This window comes from Microtus ochrogaster, chromosome 4 (genome assembly GCF_000317375.1).
Source record: "Microtus ochrogaster isolate Prairie Vole_2 chromosome 4, MicOch1.0, whole genome shotgun sequence".
Classification (NCBI taxonomy): Eukaryota; Metazoa; Chordata; class Mammalia; order Rodentia; family Cricetidae; genus Microtus; species Microtus ochrogaster.
Window position 1 is genome coordinate 67,791,443 of NC_022011.1, and position 19,192 is coordinate 67,810,634.

At 36.5% G+C, this 19,192-nt stretch overlaps 1 protein-coding gene across 1 annotated transcript in view; it reads left to right on the forward strand.

The window, feature by feature from the left end:
* The window catches only part of Kcnj3 (potassium voltage-gated channel subfamily J member 3), a 135,046-nt gene that overhangs the window by 12,380 nt on the left and 103,474 nt on the right, over positions 1-19,192 (forward strand). The gene's annotated exons all lie outside the window — the stretch shown is intronic.

The following is a 19,192-nucleotide window of genomic DNA, read 5'->3' on the forward strand; positions in this document are numbered from 1 at the left end:
ATGTCATTTAACATACTGATTGCATATAATACTTTACAAATGAAGATTGTTGTTCTGGTGGCTGTAAACCCTATATTAACCCAGGAATAGTGATTAAAACTAAACTTACGTGGTGTCTTAGCAATCTATTCTATTTTAATAACACACTAAGATTTCTTATGATAATTATTTTTCTTTCAAAATTTAAGGTTAAGAAATAGTTGGGTAATTAGCAATCAGTCTGAATTCAGAATGTGTATTCCTGACCTGTGGTGCTAAAATGGTGGGTGGTGGGAATTCATTGATAAAGCTCTGACATCTACTCTGTGAAGCCTCAGGGAAAGTGTCCTGTGTGTCTGTGCACACAGAAGCAGTGGTATTGTTTTAGAGCAGAGCATCAGTTTTCGTAGGTAAAACTAACTATAGCCTTCTTTTCCGAACAGGACTTAGTTTTTTCCTGCTTCAGTTTGATTTATCTTTCTGTATCCAATGCCATTAGAATGCTCAAAAATAAATTGCTACTCTCTGAGGAGGGTTAGGCAGGCAAAGAAAAGAACTAATAAATGTAAGTGATTTGAGCCATAAGCATTGCCATTTAAGTTTGGAGCCTGCTGAGTGTTTGAGACTGATACATGACTACCTACATAATTATGTACGTGCATGTGTATGCAACTTGATTTTTGCATTTTCTTTAGGTAATAAAGAGGCAAGAAATATTTTAGTTTTTCTCCTTTTGTTTTTCTTTTGCGGATCAATACCATCTTAATCTTGAAACACTAACTGTTAATGTAAGGTTTTAAGAGTGTCAAAACTAGAAATGCAAGTTTCATTCAAGAATGTCTTTGATTGCATTGTATCACTTGTCCAAGCAGTGGGAGGTGGCTGCTGTCTTTCATATCTGTGACATAGTGACTGATTGAATAAAGCAAGGTACCCTTTGTCTCCAAACTGAGTCTTTCTCCTTTTATAGTGAGGGCCATTTATTGATGGACTCACAATGGACCTTTAACATTGCCTTGGTTATTAATATTTAGCTTAAAATTAAGGTTCTTCAAAAGAGTGACAAAAGATTTATTAATCTAGTAGATTAGAAATTTGACTTTTGTGCATTTGGAGAGTTACACTCCCCATTTTGTTTTCTTGCTTTTTGCTGTTTTCTTTTAATTTTTACAAGATTTTTTGAGCATTTTGAAAGTTGATTTCATTGAGCTACACATTTTTCTCTTCTCCCTTCCTTTCCTGTCCCCTCCCCTTCAACCCTCTCCTATGGTCCCCCAACTTACTGTCTCTTTCCACTTCCCATGTAGATTAGATCCATGTATATCTCTCTTAGGGTCCTCATTGTTGTCTAGGTTCTCTGGGATTATGAATTGCAGGCTGGATTTTCTTTTTTTTTGCGTTTAGAATCAAATAGTGTCAGTATGCTTATGAAATTGCTACCTAATAAAGGAACCAATTTAAATTTACTTTAGATGGTAATTTTTAAGCACGAAAACATTTCCTTACAAAATCAGTTTAAGGATGAATTACTTCCTTAGTTCTTGTGTGTGTGTGTGAGTGTGTGTGTGTGTGTGTGTGTGTGTGTGTGTATGGGTGAGCCCTCAGGGTCCAGAAGCTGGAGTTACAGGCACTTATGAGACACATATCTGGGTACTGGGAAGGGAGTTAAGATCCTTTGAAAGATCAGTAAAATCTTTTAAGTCCTGATTCGTCTCTCCATCCCTTTATTTTGCGTTTCTTGACCTTGTAATGTTTGCAAAATCTAAATCAAGTTGTCTATATATTAGTTCTATTTGTACCCGATCTTCATACAATCGTTAATTTTCTGTGTGTGTTTAATAATGCTTTTTGTTATTGTTTCTATATCTGTATCTTAAGGGCAGATGCTGAAACATGTTACTTTGTAATTTTAGCTCTATTTTAGAGCTGTTTAAGGTCAGCTTGAATTCTGCACCATCAATTATTCATTACTATTATTGATTTTATTTTGATGACATTCTTAACTCCTGCATTTTTATCTCATCTGTTTTGATGAAAGTCAACTGGCTGAGAATACTTTGCACAAGTAATGAGAAACTCCGATGGAGATGTAATTACTTACTTGGAGATTGTTTTCCATGACAAAGAACACATATTCTTCTTCCTTTCAAAAATCTCTTAATTAAGCAAAATACAAACTGAAACCACTGCTTATAACACATACTTTATGGAAAATTCATCTGATACTTTGTTTATATATTTGACACAGCTAATAGACTCTTACAGTGTTCAAATTCTGAAAAACATACTTCCAGACCCCATGTCTCAGCTTAATCAAAATTACTCATTTTTATTTCACACGTTCATTTAACATTCTTATTGAAACACACTGTGATTACATATTGAATTGTTTTGTCCCGTATGCCTGAATCCACAGTAAAAATATTCTTTCTCATAGTATTTACTTTGGGGAACAAGGTAGAGAGTGTCAGTGTGACTTATAAGGCAAGAACATGATGGTTTTTTTCCCAGTTTTTGGATACAGAACCTTGGCATTGAACTTGTGCTTTGTGTAACTTTCCATCATGTTTGAAATTAAAGACTCTACACTGTGTCATTCATTCACTTACCATGTAAGTATTTAATATATGTTATGAGCTTGCAAGATTCTAGGGAACTTAAAGGTATACTGGTGACTTAGATAGGGCTCCCTCTAGGGTTTATATTGTGTCAGAAACATACTATAAATTATAAATAAGATAAACATTATCTTTGTCAAGAATTAAAAAAAAAACAGCAAATCAAAATACGTACTTAACTCCCAAACCAGGTAATGGGGCGGGTACATGGCTGAAGAGCACTTCAGATTGATGCTTAGGAAGATATTCTAAGGGAGGTGACACCTGGGGGGTAGGCATGGTGGGAGAAGAGGAGGGGTGGGAGGGGAACTGTGGTTGGAATGTGAATTGAAATAAAAAAATAAAATTAGAAAAAGACAAATCTCGGTTGGTGAACGTAAGGGCGTAAAATGACAGGTCTTTGGGGATAGATGGTGCAACCACCTGAGTGTGGAATAGGCTTGATTTGTTTTGGTAGCTAAGGACGTGAAGTGTAAAGTGAGCCGGTAAAGAGGAGGCCCAGCCTTCACTGTGTAGCCTTTACTTCACCATAAGCATTGGGAGTTACTTAGATGAGTCATCGCTTAGTAAACGCGGCTTGCATACAACAAAACTCCATCTTACCCATCTGATACGTAGTTTATTTAGAACTTAGTAACTAGTGTCTTCGGAACGTATGCAGTTCTAGAGAGTGCCCTCTCTCCTGTCAATCATCCTCGCCTTCTGCCCCTGTGCACCGGCACTCCCTAACGGGTCCCTTCAAGACAATCCTTTACTAAGAATTTTTAAATTTCATGTTGCTTTGCTTCTTCCTGATGATCCCATGGTCTCAGTAGGAATGGACATGACCAGGGGGTAAGAAATCAGTGTCTCCCTAATTTACGGGAAGAGTTAGGTAGCAGGCAGCCTAAGAACATCTGAACTAACCCTTCTTCCTTCCCTTAGAAATAGCCAGTGGCCAGACTCAGAGATTGCTGCTCTGCTGCATTGAAATGAGTCAGGCTCCCATGCATGCCACAGACTGCCTCGTTTTCAGCAATAGCCTTTGTGTCCTCGCTCACAGAGCAAGTCCCTGCCATAGAATATACCTCTACCTTCTGTTCTCTGCACCGAGTCTCCCCGGAGAGTGAGCACTGCTGGACGCAAACAAAGCCCTGCAGATTTGGCTCATTAGAACTGGATGCTTTCAGCCTTCAATCTGGTTGCTGCTGCTATTTGGCAGTCTTTTTTAATTGTCTTTTCTGTACTCCGGCTCAGTCCCCATGAGATCTATTTTAGACCTTTCCTCTGTCTCCATGTCCCCAGTCCCAGCTGTCCCATCCCTTTCCTGGCACGCTGTCTCTCCACCTAGTCTATTAAAAACTATATGACACTTCAGTTTTTCTACGGCTCTTTGGTTTAACCCTTTCCTTTATTGGTATTTGTTATGAAGGCGGTCCTTTTTATTTATTTATTTTTTCTTTTTATTCTCTTCTGAGACAGCTTCATATTCTCTCATCAGGCTGGCCAGGAACACACGACAATTTTGCCTCAGCCTCCTGAGTGCTGCTCAAGCCCGTGTGAGATAGTTTACCAGACTTCTGCTCCTGAAGCACTGCTACCTACTACCAACGTATCATGTTTACTATCTACAGCCATCTGCCCATTGGTCCCTTCGCTATGCCCTAAAATCTCAATTATTCCTTCATGGGAAAAGTACCACCATCTTTCCTTTTTTGCTTTGAAGATTTTTTCCCCCCTTGGGGGTCAGAGGCATGACATTCTCCTCCCATACCTTTGCCTTTCTTTCCTTTTAGTTTTTTTTTTTTTCCTAGTCATTCTTTATGTCCTCATTTCCACATCTTGGTCTTTACCATCTATCCTACTGGATCTCTCACGTTCCCTGAATTCCTTAGTATTATTTTTTAATCAATCATAGCTTTCACTTCTCCATCATTCTACTATTCATCTCTGGCTAGGAAATCTTCTTTCAATCATGATTTTATAGATCCTATTAATTCCACATCGTTTTCTACTTAGTTGCTGAATTTTAATTCAGAGTTCCCTTCTCCAGGTATCATGGCATCTTATTTTCCAATTATAAAGTTTTTTATTTTGGATCATTTATCTCTTTTACCAACATATTTTATCACAGACCACCTCTTTCCTTTCATATCCAGCTAATTGATTTATTGTGCAAATACACCTTGAGGACCTATTTTTTTCTCAATGTTAGAAAACATATAAATTTAAAAAAGAGAATTCCCGATCTTCTGGCTTCTTCTGTGAGGAAAACAAGAGATGGGAGGAAATGCATCATGTCAGTAAATGGAAGGTGCTGTTAAAAACAGTAATTATGGGCAGGAGACACTGGGAATGCAAAGCCCAAAAGACCACAGCGAAAAGTGGACTGCTGAACTCTGAGCAGAAGAAATAGCCCAGATAAGGTGATTATAGGTAAAGATTGCAGCAGGTGGGAGTGTTCCCAGGCAGATGCCTCTATTCTGAGTAATGTCTGCTTTTTTGCTTGCTGTGTGGTTACCTTCTTACTATGTTTAGGCATGCATCATGATGGTACTTGGAAACCAGTTGCTCAAATGAAGATTTAGCTTCTGTAAGATCTCTGCTCACTAGCAGATTGTATATTACAGCCTAGGGCATTTGCTTAACACCCACTTTCGTTATAAGCCTGTGCTTGAAAATACTAACGACAACTACATAAACATGAACACATTATTATTTTTTTTTTTGGAGAAAACTAGACTATACCTCTTTCTCTTAAGTTCATACATTCATACTCATGCTTGCCTCTCATCTTTATTATCATTTTAATTTTCATTGTTTTGGATGGCATTTCTGTCTTTCCCAAGACTGCAAGAACAGAATAGGCTCTGAGTTTTTCTTAAGCACTTTAGCACCTAGTTTCCTTAACTAGGTCATTAAGACTTATTAATCATGGAAGGGTTATTGCTTAAACTGCTCCTTTCAGAAGGTGTAAAAGGTACAAATATGCAAAAGTAGAAACTTTTTCTTAATTTTATTTGCTGTGCTATTAACAGGCGGATATATTACCTCTTAAAGTGTTTGTATTTGATAGAGTACTGTGCTCAGTGTGGCGTTCCATGATTTACATTACTATATTATCTTTTGTTGCTGCCTGTATGTCAATTTATAATGCTAGGTCATTAATCTGAATGACACATTGTATGCTGACACCTGCCTATCTGGCTCTTACAGCTAAGCCTCTAATCTAGATTCTTTAACTTTCTATTTTCTCTTTAACAAGACAAACACTCCTGATAGCTTCAATTCATTTACTCCCTACTAGTTATTTTAGATAAATGACAAGAGATGGAATTATTGGGCATGCTGGTCAGTTTTTGTTTGTATAACATAAACTAGGATTATTTTAGATGTAGGAACCTTAACTGAAAATTGCCCCCCTCAGATTGGCCTGTGGGTGTGTCTGTGGATCATTTTCTTCCTCCCTAATTTGGATGTGGTCAGTGTCTGATAGTAAGGTAAAGCAAGCTAGGACACTGAATCAACAAACATATAAATCTGCTGGCTTTTATTTTAGTTTTTCTTTAAATTTGCAATTATTCCATCGTGTTGGTGATTTAACTCAAGTTCTTGCTGGAGTTAAACAAGCCCTGTACCATGTCATCACATTTTCAATCCAGTTGCTTTTAATTATGCTTTAGGTTTATTTATTAATTTATGTTTATGAAGGTTTTGCCTGTATATATGTATGTATGCCGTGCACATTTCAGGCATCTGCAGAGTTCAGAAGAAAGCATCAGATTATCTGGGACTGCAGTTGATGAGAGTTGAGTGCTGGCATTCAGGGGATGGAATTTAACCTGCATCTTTTGCAAGAATAACAAGTGCTCTTAACTACTGAGTCAACTTTCCAGCTGCTTGCTCTTCTTAAATAGGCAATATATCTCAGGAGTCCTATCTGAGTTTTATCTTAGTATCAATAAGCAGCTGCAAATTAAGGTGCTCATTTCTTTATATATCTACCCAAAGTAAACATTGTAAAAATGTTTGTCATTATTTTAAAACCTTTGATTAGTGATGAGGAAGAAAGCATTCTTCTCCCTGCCTGCCTATTGGCTACATCGCTTGTCTTACAAATTGCCAGATAATAAGCCTACTTTTTATTAATAATATACTTGTATAATTAGTAAGGTAATGTCCCTGGTAGGTCTTATTTCTTGAAAGAAACATTTTCTTTAAACAAATCCAAGTAAGATTATTGTATTTATTTTATAAGTACTTTATTACAGACAAGGCAGAAGGTCTTGTCCTTCAAGAATGGTATCTTAGCTTTAAGGCCAGCAATCATGACCACTGAGGGTTCATTTTGCAAAGGGCATCACAGACGCTTTGGAATGCTAAGGGAAATGTAGATTGACTGATCAAAGACAAGCCTAGACTGATTCCTGGATAATTTTCAAATGTAAAGTACAGACAAGACTGTGAAAAGTATTAACTAAGAGTGTGTCGTGGTGATACTTCACGGTAGAAAGTTCCCTCTGGCAGCAGGTGGAAGATTGATTCAGTGGATCTGAGACAGACTACAGACCAGTCATTAGGTTCTTACAATAGCCCAGAGCAGAGGTAATTGAGCTCTGTTTGCAATTTGAGACAACTCTGTGGCTGTTGGAAGTAATGAAAAAGGCCTCAGGTTTGAAAGCCGTTACTCGTGATTAAACAGAGAAGGGGGGACTGGAGGGCTGGCTTTTTTCCCACTGACGTTCCACTAGTTACTGAGAAGCCTAGACATCTAGGGCAGAGATGGGGTGGGGTGTGGACTGGATTGATAAATAAAACAGTAGTGACGATCTGTTGACACTTTTCCTGACCCATGGAAAAATCACTAAAATGTTCTAAAAAGAATAATTCAAAGAGGAAAACGTCTCGCTCTCTTAGTAATTGCGAAGTGTTGATTATTTTCTTTTCTTAAAGATTTGAGGGCATTTAGCTTTATTATCTATCATCAGTCATTGGACCTTTATGATCTATTGGGAAACAACGATCATCAAACTTCCTTCTCACTTAAAATGAGGCTACTCCAGCGTGCCTATTGGAAATTTTGCTGTTCTTTCTGTATTGCCTCCTTTTTGAATGACTAGTTTTTGAGTGAGTCAACACATACTTTGGAGCTAAGAGGTATTACCTTCCAATGTTAGTGGCATGTCATCTGTGTGCATGGGCGGTCTCTAACTAGCATCTTCACAGTGACTTCCATGATTATTTATTCACTAAATCTCATTGCTTCTTAGGTGTGATTGTATGTACATTTTCATTTTGTACCTTAATTTACTGAATCAACATAAATCTCAGAGGATCAGATCTCTGTCTAAAGCAACTTTTTACAAGCTGTTTCTAAGCAAAGTTATACCTTATCGTCTTCTTTTGATAGGCTTTCTTTTGACAGGTCGTAGAAAATTTTCAGGCTAGAAAAAAATGTAACATTTACATTGTTGAAGCATGAAGGAGGATGACAAACTAGAACAGCCTACTGCTGCAAGACTTTGTGGAACATAGGAACTTCAGTGATGAAACTGAGAACGTCCTATACAAACAGATATGGCTGTTCACACTCCATGGACGCACAGCCTTCCTGAATGCCAGCTTTAATTCCGATGAATTTTAACATCATGGATAATAGAAAGGAATTTTCAGCACTCACATTTGTCATCTTTCACCATTTCTCTTAGTCTACATGTACCAACATTAATCTCAAAAGAGGACATTTACTGTTAGTTTGTCCATGGTTTTTAATGGCTCTTTTATAGTTTGTTTGATGCAACCCTAGCATCCTTAGATGGGAGTTTCTCATTTCCAATGAAGGAGTTTGGAGGTGAGTGGAGATTCCTGGGCATGTAGTTGGGATCTAGTTGTTTCTGCCATTGTACAGTTTTGTCTAAAGCTGCTAGGAGCAAAACAGTTAGAGAACCTCTGGGAGAGCAGAATTTATTGTGAAATATAAGCATCAAGAAATAATATTGAGAAAGATAAATTTTTGCCTTTGGTTAACAAAGATTATTTTCACAGACTATATAATCTGAAAATAGTCTTTCCTCTCTCTCTTACTCCAGTTCCTTCCCATCTCCTCTCCCATCTGGATCCATTATCTTTCTGTCTCTCATTAGAAAAGAACACACATCTAAGAGATAACAACAAAACATAACAAAATAAGAAAAAAACATTATGTTGTAATCAGAAAGACAAACCAACAGAAAAATAGAAAAGACCCAAGAGAAGGCACACAAATTAGAGACTCACTTGTTAACACAATCAGGAGTCCCATAAGCGAACTAAATGGAAAACTACAGTACATATGCAGATGACCTGGTGTAGGTAGGCCTTGTGATTGCCACTTCATTCTCTTTGACTTCATATGAGGGCCTATTTCCCCTTTGCTCTCTGTCACGTCTGCCTCCCTGACTTCTTCTTCCAAGTGTTCCCTGAGCTTTAAGTGGAAGGATTTGATATTGTCTTCTTATTTAGAGCGATGCGTTTAAATCTCTTTCTGTTTTGGTAATGCTAGGCTATGGGTCTCTTTATTTGCTGCCATTTACTTCAGGGGGAAACTTCTTTGATGATGACTGAACAAGGCCTGTATCTAAGAGTACAGTAGCATGTCATTTGGAATCATTTTGTTACATTTGATTTTCAGACCAGTACTATTTGATTTTACTCTTGGTTTTTAGGCTCTCTTGTCTCTGGTTCTAGGTTACTCAGGCAGTATCAGGTATGGGTTCTGTCTCATGCAGTGAGCTTTAAGCCAAATAAAACATTGGTAGTTATTACTATCCAGTTTGTGCCACCATTGTTCTAGAATATTTTGGTAATAGGACCGAGTGTAGATCAAAGGTTTTATGATGAGGATGGTGTTTATATTTCTCTTTTGGTAGCCTGAAGAGTAATCTTCCATGTCAAAGACATTAGACCATGGTGGTGAAAGTTCTCTGTTGCAGGAACTCAACCAAATGCCATTTTGATTAAAGTATTTATTGAACTAACTATTCAACTGTAATATACCCTTAATTTTTCAAACATCTCTTCACGGATTTTTGTGTATGTGTGTTGGTGTGTGCCACATGTGTTAGTCAGAGAACAACTTTCAGCGGTCTGTTTTCTTCTTTTACCCATGAGTCCCAAAGATTGAACTCAGTTTAGGTTTGACCTGAAGCACCTTTGCCCATTGAGACAGCTTGATGCTCCATCACCTGCAATATATTTTTAAAAACTCCAATTTATTACTATTTGTATTTAAATTTTATTATTTAAATTATTAATGTATTATGCATGTGCCCATATTATATGTGGAAATTAGAGGATGGGAGAATTCACGGCAGGCACATGAAGGCCCACGGAGGCTGCTATAGATTCCATTCTCTCTTTTCACCTTTTCTCTTCAGGTTCTGAATTGAACTCAGGTGTTCAGGTCTTCATGATGGTTGCTTGACTCGCTGAGCCATTTCACTGACTCTTAATTGTAATACCTTCTGCGTAAACTTTTCACATCCACACATATTAAAACCGAAAGAAATTACAGCGATTTAAACGCGTGCCATCTTGAGAGATAGAGTTTGTGTTGATGCAGTCTGTACTGATCAATGTAGCCAAATGCAAATTAATGTGGGAAGGAAACAGTGAAAATCAGGGGTATGAATTAAAATGTGTTGCTGTTCATCATCCTAACTATGAACAAGATGTGATCTCTATTGTGGAACATTGTGTAAAGATGTGACATAAATGCCAAACAAGGATGCTGATGCCACTCACGGAGGGAGACTTGCTGCACACTCATTAGATGCGGAACACAGTGTGCAGTCCCTTACTGATGCACAGGAGGGAATAGCATCATGCTTGCGACCAAGTTCAGAAAGACAACTTTCATTTCACAAGAAGACAAACATTGGCGACTAGTCAACGCCAAACCATTTTGGACCTTACTTTGCTGAGGACAAATTTGCAGAGATAACAAAGATTAAATAGAAAGAGGTTTTTAATAGATAATGATAGCAAATGGGTGAGATTGTGCATTCAGATGGAGTGAATGTAGCTTGACAAATTAGAATTCTAAGCCCAATTTGACATTGTCTCAGTGTGATTAGTTTTCACTCTGTTATTTCCATGCCTTAGGCAGTGTCTGAGAAAAGCTAAGATCAGTGACCTACTCGGCTCATGGCAGGGACTTTAGCTTGGAAATTCAAGTGGAAATCAGTGCTACTGTGTCATCGCTGCTGCCCAACACAAACACCAAAGCAGATGGAAGTAGTGTGGGATTACTTTAATATTTATTAATGTTAGCAACAAGGTAACATCAAATGGTATTTTCATGGACAAGAGTTTTGAGGAAATGGTGGCTAGATATTGATTCTATATTGCTTAGTGGAAGATTTACCCTTAAATCTTTCTTATAATTTTGGTATATACATAGGCTGTGTTTGCTTAGTTTTCCTTCCTTCCTTCCTTCCTTCCTTCCTTCCTTCCTTCCTTCCTTCCTTCCTTCCTTTCTTTTTCTCTCTTTCTTTCTATCAAAAATTTCCACAAGAAATTATGAGTAACTTGATTCATGGCTGCTGCCAAACTGGGCAGAACTACGTCTAGACTACCATCAAGAGATGATTAGATCTTACAGCTTTCTAAAGAAAGAAATTCTTAGTCTCCCTCACATTACTGTCAAACAATTTTCCATATATCTCTAGCTAATTTTAGTGTAATTTAATATTTTCATTTATTATAAATAATTTATTTTTTATTTTTGTCTAAGTTAGTTATTGTTCTATTTCGGAGTAACCATAACTCATGTGTTGTATCTGATATCTTTGACTATGTATTACTATGAAATGCAGGTAATATTGAGGCTTTGGAAAGAAAGCTGTCTCTCCACACATATAAGAAAGAGAGATAAATATGAGAGGGACAAAAATCATCATGCTTTGAGAAAGAAAAAAGTCTGGGTCTTTTAGATGGAGCATACCTATCTGCTTGTGGATGTTCTCACAGCATTTATTTTTAAACTTTTTCTACATTAAGACTTTACTTATTGGGGAGCCTGCATGGGTCTGAGCTAGGTCTTCTGCATATTTGTTACTATTGTTGAGCTAGGTTTTCTTGTGAAACCCCGAACAGTGGGAGGAAGAGTTGTCTCCTACTCTTTCATCTGCACTTGAAATCCTTTTCCTTCTACAGGGTTACCTCATCCAGCTTTGATACGAAAGTTTGTGTCTAGTTTTATTATAACTTATTATGCCATGTTTGGTTGATATTCTTAGGAAGCCTGTTCTTCTCTGAAGGATAACAGAAGATGAGTGGATTTCAGGGAGAGGGGAGGTAGAAGGGAAGGTTTGGGAGAAGTGGGGGGAGGTGAAATTGCAATCAGGATGTAAGGTATGAAAGAAGAAATAAAAGAAAAAGTTTACTCTCTGACTCATGCTCCTGATTCAACAGTTCCCTAGAAATGACTCTCATCTTTCTGAATTTGGAAATACTACCTTGAAAATGGATGAGAAAACTGATATAACATTCTTGTGCATGTATCTGTATTTATTTGGATTAGCATTATCAGCTTCCAGAATATTTCAACATGTGTTATCTTTCCCTAGGTTTTGCTCTGTTGTAAATTTTCCTGCCCCCCCCATTGTTTCTAATTGTATTTTGTTTTCTCCCTCATACTTTTTCACACATTACATACAAAGCATCCCAAGGTTACAGAATACAGTCTACACATTTAAGTGTTAATGTTTTATGACCTATGGTTGTAGAATAGTCACATGTCACAAATGACAAAAAGTCAGGTGTCTTAGGATTTTAGGACAATTTGCTGAAGTTAAGGATGACTTTCAGCTTGAATTGCTGCTGTCTTTTTAGTGCAATTGCAAATGATCATATGGTTAACATGATGACTTAATGAAACTCTGATGAAACACCAGGAAAATTTAGCTTATAAGAGAGACACAATAGTTTTGACTCGTGTTGTCAGGCTTCAGTCCATAGTTCTCTTGGCTTCACTCTTTTAGATTTAAAATGAAATTGTTCTTTCATGGAGGCCAAGGAACAATGAGACAGGGAGAAAGGCCCAAGGTACCAATATCTACTTGAGTATTCCACCATTCATCCAACCTCCCCTTACTAGGCCCTCCCACTTAACAATAGCACCATCACTACCTTTAGAACTAGAGCTTTGGGAGCATTTGAGTTCCAAGTCATAACATTGTTTAATTCATTACGTGAACATTTTAATATTCAGTATAACAAGCTGAGTTTAGTTTTTCTATAAAATGTACCTGATGTTAATAAGAGAATATGATATAAAACTCATGTATTAATATATTTCAAGTTATATCAGATCAATAGTTAAGATGAAAATATTGTAATTTACCTGAGTGGATCATTTAATTATACCCACATAATGTGATATTCCTGAACTTCATGTAGTTGGTAAAACATATGAGAAAACATATTTCTTACCTCCACCCATTGGAAATCTTTATAACTACAATAAGTACAGAAGAAAGAAACAAAAGGCACATTTGTAATATTTTGACTTCCAATTAGATGGGATAATAGAATTAGAATTATAAGATGAAATATACCTCAATGTTAATCTTGTTAAAGCTTCCCATTTGACAGAAATAGGAACTAAGTTTTAATGACATGGAAAGATTTGCTTATGTCAAAGTTCTTTTTTTGGACTAGTCTGGAACATGTTTTATGTTTCCATCTTATTCTAACATTATTATTACTATAGCAATTTATTTTATTTAAATATATTTTGTTTCTTTTCTTTTAAAATGATATAGAGAGTTTATGTAAGCATGTCAATGACCTTTGCCATTTGGCATTTCATGATTCCGCGTGTTGATGAGATACATCAGTAACTTCACCAAACAGAGCAGAAAGCCAAGCAATAAGTTTGTAACCCTCTAAAGATATGAGTTCATCAGGAAAGTGCTTGTCACCTAAGCATGAGGACTGACATTTGAACACAGCCTCCATGGAGAAAGATGAATATACCAGCATGGGCTATAATCCTTCCCTGGAGGAATAGAGACCAGCCTCAATAAGTAAGTGAGCCACAGGTTTAGTGAGAGACATTGTCTTAAAGCAAATAAAGTAGATAATGACTGGGAAAGATGGCATTGCCCTTTGAACTCCATTGACATGTGTACACGTGAGGACATAGACATCCTCACATCTACACACACGAGAACATGCACACATACAGATACAGCCTCCACCAAATCCCTCACGTTAGTTATGATCATGAACTAAAACTAAAAGACCTGTTAAAAATATGGAGGATCATGGTTGATATAGAATGCTGAAGGTCAAGAAAGGGCCAATGTTATTATTGTTCTTGTTATCTTTGTTGTTATAACAATTAGCTTAGTAAGTGATAATTACAGGTAAATTCTGCTCTATTTTTTGAGATAAATAAATTTTAGTTGACATATTGAGAAAAGATCCAGCTAATTCAGTTTTGATTGCAGCTCAAGGATTGCCATTTTTATGTAAGGCCAAGGTTCATGCAAGTTGTGATGTGTTTCTTGCTCATACTATGAGAGCTAGTTCTCAGAGAGTAGCTTCTACCTGAACTCCTTTTAGTCTTGTATCCAAAGTAGATGATATCTTCAGCAATGAGATTAGACTTTGAAGTTCTGGGAGGAAATTAGGGGTGACAACAATTGCCCATATTGTTTTTTGAATCTTAATTTATTTTTTATTTTTTCTCTCATATATTACATTTGATCATAGTTTCCCCTCTCTCTAATCCCTCCAATCTTTTCTTTCCACCTACCATCTCCTCCAAAACCTCTCTCTGTATGCCCTCAAAAAAAGAGTAGACCTCCCAGGGACATCAAGCAAATATTATATAATATGCTACAATAAGACCAGGCACATCCTATCAGATCAAGACTGAACAAAACATTCCAGTAGAAGGAAAAGAGTCTCAAAAGCAACAGAATAATCAGAGACAGCTCCTACTGCCCTGTAAGAAATGCCACAGAAACACCAAGCTACTTAGCCATAACAGATGTAGAGGATCTAGGTCAGACTTCTACAAGATTCATGGTCTCTACAAGCCTCCATGAGTCCCAGATAGTTGATTCTGTGAGCTGTGTTCTTGTGGTGTCCCTGTTCCCTGTGGTTCCTCTGATCCTTTCTCCCACTCCTCTGCTTTCCTAGAGCTCCTTATTCACTCTCTCTCCCAACTCACATGGCCACTGTTTTCCTTTTTCCCTTTTTAAAAATAATATTTATTTCTATTATATATATAATATATGTATGTATATATATATATATATATATACATATTAGTGTTATATGATGGGTGTCTGATTCCCGGAAACAGGAGTTATAGATGGTTGTGAGCTGCCATGTGGGTGCTGGGAATTGAACCCAGGTTCCCTGGAAGAGCAGCCAGCGCTGAGCAATCTCTCCAGCCCGTCCTTTTCCTTTTTACTTTCTTGGTTTCTGTGATCATTCTAGGTTATATACTCAGTTTTCAAAAAACTGAGAAGTAGGATCTACAAAAAAGATACGGTTAACTCTCAGAGTTCCCTTGAGAACCAAAGATAAGGTCTAGCACATAAATTGTGAAGTTGAAGTTCTATATAGGAAAACATTTTCAAACTCACTAAGTGTGAATGTCTTACCTTTTTTTTCTTACTGCCAACTTAAAACATCAATTTTCATGTCTATTGTCATTATTGTTATGATTATTAGAAATATTAGGTTCTTATATCAAACTCTATACCACTAGTTCATTAAAATAGTCTTATTTCCCACCTTAAAAACCTATTTGTCATATTTCAAATAGATTTTCAAATAACTTTTGAATCATTTTTGAGTCGAACCATTATAATGAATGGAAGGAACATGAATTAAATGCAATTAAAAATGTGCATTTAGTGTTTATCGAATATTGTGGGTAATGTTACATAAATTATCTGCTTGGAGTTTTTTTTAAACTTATAGTAGTTTGAATGAAAACTGCTCTGCCAATAGGCTTATATTTTGTAACGTTTGATCCCCAGTTGCTGGCTCTGTTTGGGGGAGGTTTATGATGGGTCACACTGCTGGAGGAAAATGCCAATCCTCTGCTTTCAGTTTGTTCTTTCTGCGTCACTCTTGTGTTTAACATGTGAACTCTCAACTTTCTTCCCTGGCTGCCATTCTAACTGCTTGAAAACATGCCTACTTGCCATGTTGGACTCATCTTTCAGGACCCATAGGCTAAGAAAACACTTCTATAAGTTGCTCTTGGGGGGTGGTGATTACAGCAACAAAGTGACACAAAGCATTAAGTCATGATTTTTGTTGTTTCTTCAACTCTTGTTGATTATATCAAAATAAGTAATATTTTTATGTTACATTATTATTTATTGAAGAAATTTGTTACAAGTCCAAGACCAACCAAAGGTATACAGCTGTTACCATTATTGCCAGGGAACCAGAGCCTCATAAAATGCTGTGTCTCGTTGCCTCACTCTCCCCTATGTCCAGAAGTCTGCCAATGCATCCTTGGCTATTCATTGTTATGTCTTTTTCATTAACAACAATTTGCTTACAGTACTGAAAACTACTTGTACCCTGACATCATCTATTTTTTATAGAAATAGATTTGTCACTCTTATCTACTTTTTTGTTGGCTGATTTAAGTGTGTTTTGTAACAGTTCGTAGCAAAATATTTACCCTTACGTTGAATTTCTCTGCACTCAAAGCTTAATTGCATTAGAATGTTGTCTCCATTAACTTACTAGATACTGTCAATATGCTTTGTGTCACTTTTTTTTCTTTGAAATTTATATATTTGGTTCCTGGAAGTCCTGGGTCAAATACATCTCCAATAGTGAAATTTAATGCTCGCGGAGTTGTTTGGCTTTTCTGCAGAAGAATGTGATATATAACATTTCAATTTCCTGTTAGGAAATTAGGATGTTAGGGGGAAGTAGGGTTGCAGTATTTTAGAGAGTTTTTACATGTAGTGATTACAAGCACTTTGGATTAAAACTGCCTGGTTTAGTCACTTTGGGCTTTGTGTGATTTATGGGATTTTAGATTTGTTTTTTTTTTTATTTCCTTTTGGCTTGGTACCTATGGATGATGAATTCAGGGCGAAATTATATCATTGCAACATCCCTATTGAGTGTAAGGCAAGATTAACAACATTAAAATAAAATTTCACAGTGGGTATGATTAGCTCATTGCTATGTAAGTATACTTTTAAGTAATAATAATTGTTTCCCTTATCACTAAAAATTTTTAATATGAGGCTGGAAACTTGTGGGAGAACTTAAGAAGAATACTTGCTACTTTTCCAGAGGACTGGAGTTGATTCCAAGCACCCACTTCTCTTTGCTTCCAACCACTTAAAATTCCAGCTCTAGGAGTAGCTGATTCTTTCTTCTGGCCTCTATAGACTATCACATGGAAGCACACACACACACACACACACACCCAAATAAATAAATCTTAAAAATATTTAATGACATAGTAGTCTCAGTTTATTCAACTTCTGGAGACTATGAACATCTTGACACATATTAACATCTGTAATTTATGTTAATTTCTGTGAAATGTAAATTTAAGGCATTTTAGAAATGAGTACCAAACATGCTTTTGCTTACAAGTAGAGGACTGGTATAATACAAAAATTAAAAATATTAGATTGAGCCGGGCGGTGGTGGCACACGCCTTTAATCCCAGCACTCGGGAGGCAGAGGCAGGCGGATCTCTGTGAGTTCGAGGCCAGCCTGGTCTACAAGAGCTAGTTCTGGGACAGCCACCAAAGCTACAGAGAAACTCGGTCTCGAAAAACAAAAAAAAAAATTAGATTGATTAGTTTCTGGTTGGAAGTATTATATCTCAATTTATGGATTTACAATTGGAAGTTTACAAGATGGACATTCACAGAAAAGGGTCATCACTCCTATGATTTTGAATTTTGTACTAATAAAGTACTAAGAAGAATAAAGGGCTATGCTTATATGACTAATCATGGCCATTTAGTTTCCTTTTGAACTTGAGTGGGCCCTTGAAGAGAAGTCAACATTTACAATATTGCTATTAAACATCACTATATTAATATCTTAAGGTTTGCTTCTAATTGATTTTTTCCTTTATTTTTTTTTTATATTTTTTTTCTCAGAACATATGTGCTTTCCCTAGCTTCGTTGTTATGTAAACTACCAAAGTGAAACAATGAACGGGCTTACACTGCCAAAGGACTTTAAGGAAATTGATTTCAAATCACTGAGGACGGTCAGAGACTGAGGTCATGTGGGACAGCACCACACACTATATAAACCCTTTTTAGAAAATGAGATGAAAAGAAAAGTGTACGTATTATAAACTAAACAACAATGAGATCATTTAAATCAGAATCACCCTATTCAGAAAGCTTGATTTATCCGTGAGGCACTTTCTCTCTAAATCATATGGTACAAATTAGGAGTGCCCTTCATTTCGAACAGTAGAAAACCCACGGCAGCTAGTTTACTTTTGATTTATACTGAGATATTCAGAAATAGGCCCTCTAGCTAGCCACGCTGTTAAAAGATGGCATTGAAGAGTCCGACTCTGAGCTGTTTTTTTGCCTTCTTTCAAGCATATATTTTTGTTCCTCAGGGCTTAGAAATGACTACCTGAGGCTCAGGCATCATTCCAGTTTTCAGCTAAAAAACAAGGGGAAGAAGGAAGACCAACAGTTCTTACTCATCGAGATGGTTTTGTCATTTTATTCAGAAAAAAAAAATATTTCCTAGGAAAACCCGTCGCCATCGTCTTGGTCACAACTACCTCCTTCCACCCCCTGGTCCCCACTGGATGAGTTTTAGTAATTCAGTATTTTTAGCTGTACATACTTTCTTGGACTAAATAAAGATTCTCTTTTTTTAGTGAGGAATAATGAGAGGTGGGAATGAATAATCTCACATATGAAAGCGAAGTCTTTCCTCAGCCAAGTTTTAAAAGTTATTCTAAAGAAGTAAAATGAAGAGCATTATCTTCTATTAATTTTTCTAGCTTATTATCTTAAAAAGCTAAGCCATGATAAAAGGATGTTGTATTTTATGAGCAGTATATAATTTAAGAGGGAGGTATGGTTGGTAAAGAATTACCTAATTGTGCATTAATTGAGACTGAGTGGTTTTCAGCCTCTTTGCTTGTTAACGTGAAGGAAGAACACTAAGGTATGAATGAAAAGAAAACAAAATGAAAAAATCAACATTGACTGTTTATTATTGACCCATGAACATTGAATATTAAATGAAATGTGCAATAATTTACGAATATCAAATTTTATTGTTAATTAAATGGGCTTTTATCACTGACACATTTATATCAAATTTCATTACAGATTAGTATACTATCAGCATGTGATTCTTATCTATGATATATTATTTTCTCATACTCGACAGTAAGCTAAAACTATTCCTTGCTTGATGTGTATTTCAGTAAGCTTGCCCAAACTGAAATCACATATCAAAATAATTTATCCAGAGTTAATTCCTATCATCCATTTGGACAGCTCAACACTATCCATCCCTCCAATTACAGAGTATTTGAAGGCATTTTTTGTCTTCCTGCCTGTGGAACCATGCACATT